We start from the raw sequence: 2,403 nt of genomic DNA, 5'->3' as shown, positions 1-2,403 counted from the left end.
AGATGGATTATTTATTTCTAATTAATTCTAATCAAACTCAAACGCATTAAATATTTATGAAAATTCAGTTTTCAGCTAAAACCTCATACTGAAACCGAATAATATTTCTAATCGGTTTAACCATATGTTGATTGGCATCTTTGAAACTATCTTTAATCAACCTCTTTCGATTCGTGATTAATCAACACGCATGTGACTAGGTGATCAGACTATTCACAAGAAATATTAATCTAACATCAATCAATAATCGGAAATATTCAAAATATAACAAACATTTAACCAACTCACAAACATAAATCAGTTTCGATCCAATCTCGTGGTTTTGGTTAAAGAAAACTAATCAATAAACAAGAACAATATTCAAAAAGTAGTTTCAAATCATAAAAAGAAAAAAAACTTAAGAAGAAAAAGATGAAAATATGAAGGTTCTTCTAATTCTTCCAATACTTAGCCACCGCCTTTGATCTATGCATCAAGTTCCCATTCCCTGCTGTGTTTTTCATATATATAAATGCCCCAAATTAAATCAATTGTGTTTCCTTTTTGACAAAGTCCGAAAAAATAAAAAACTTGTCCGCGATCGCGCTCGAGCGCATAAAACCCCCGCTCGAGCACCAAACTCTCTGTCCAAGAAAAAAATTTCTTCCTTTCGTGCTCGAGCGCATAAAAGTCCCGCTCGAGTGCGTCATTTTCTTTCTACAAGGCATAGGGGGGGCCCTGGGTCCTTTTTTCTTCGCGCATAATTCTTGGAAAAATTATATCTAAAGTTCTAGCCATCGGATCGAGCCAAAATTTTGAAAGCAGCCTCAAAACACCTCAAAATATATTATGAATGGTGGAGATTAAATTTGGATCTATTAAGCATCATAAGTAATTTTTGGACAATTACTGCTTCGTAATTCCTTCTTGTGACTCTTCTTTTTCTTAGGCTCTTCTTTTGTGTCTAAAATTTTAATTTTATTCTTTAATTCCTAAAATTAAACCAAAGAAAGTGAAATGAAGACAATATGCATGAATAAGAATAAAATTAAACTTAAATGACACTAACACAACACGAATGCATGCAAAATGGACTCAAAAACTAACACAAAATAATGCATGAAATCACACTTATCAATATTATGTCATGATTATTACGCTGCATGCATTTATCATGTTGAGCCGATACCTTGATATAACATGTAGAGGGGTCACTCAACCTCGAGTTCTTGAGTGGAAGTTTGGATCCGTTTGGTAACGAGATCAGATCGCCTATATCCACATTTTTATTCTGGTGTGTGAGCCACCTTCTGATGCGACGGCCCAGCGTGCCACATACCATGACGTCTTTGATTGAGTAGTGTTTATACCGTGCTGGGTTTTTGGTATCCATTCATTTTCATTAGGATTCATAGCATGTGTATAATCATACTTTAGTATTGAACATTGTTAGCTCATGTCCTTGGTTTTTGGTTCTAAACACCCAATTCCACGGGGCAGGGCTTAGGTTGGACAAACTGAGAGGTAGCAGTTGTTGAACTACAGCGGTGTTGGGATTGTTTTCGTACCAGGTATTCGTTTGTGGATTTTTAGTACTGTCTTTATATCAGGTTGTATATCAGTTATTTCTGTTGATTTAGATACTGGTTGTATGTTAGATTAGGTACCTGTCGAGCCAAGTGTTGGCCGATGGTCTTTGAGAGAACTCTTGTATGACAATTTTTATTTTAATAATATTTGAAATTATTTAATTTGGCACACCTTTTTCTGTATACCCATGCTAGCTGCATAGATAAAGCCCTTGAATATACAAATTGTAGAAAGAATATGAGATGGTCATGTGATGACTATCATGAAACTCATATTTGTAATATTGTATATTTTAAACCGTTCCTAGTCGATTCAGCCACCACAAAGAAGGATAAAGGTCGCTCGAGCTTGAGACTAGTATTTGCGATGTAAGTACCATGTTTCATTGGTAGGGAACATGGTGATGTCCAAACATACAAATAGGTGCTCCTTGTAGAATGGACTGAACAACCCTCCCTAAAGGACTTTTCAAGTGGTTCTCACTTATCGAGTGGAAATGTCCTAGTTTATGGTTGTACACCATTAGTCCTTATGACTCGAGACAACATGGAGACTTTATATGCTATCGCTTCACTTTGACTTATTTACCAACTCAACTAGGTAATCAGGTGGCAATGTTGGGTGTTGTGTCGAAACATATATGAGTCGATGCATTGTAGTAAGAGATTCACCGCTTACCTTTGGGTATGGATATCCTATGTGATCTCATGCATATGTAGCTTGAAATCTCTGATCAAAATAGGTGGTAATTAAGAAAGGGGTTTCTTGAATTACACCTTCGATGCAACTACGACATGACACATAGTTATCGATTCAATGGAAACTCTCGATAAA

The sequence above is a fragment of the Henckelia pumila genome, chromosome 4 (assembly GCF_033568475.1).
Source record: "Henckelia pumila isolate YLH828 chromosome 4, ASM3356847v2, whole genome shotgun sequence".
Lineage (NCBI taxonomy): Eukaryota > Viridiplantae > Streptophyta > Magnoliopsida > Lamiales > Gesneriaceae > Henckelia > Henckelia pumila.
Note: the sequence above shows the minus strand (reverse complement) of the source record.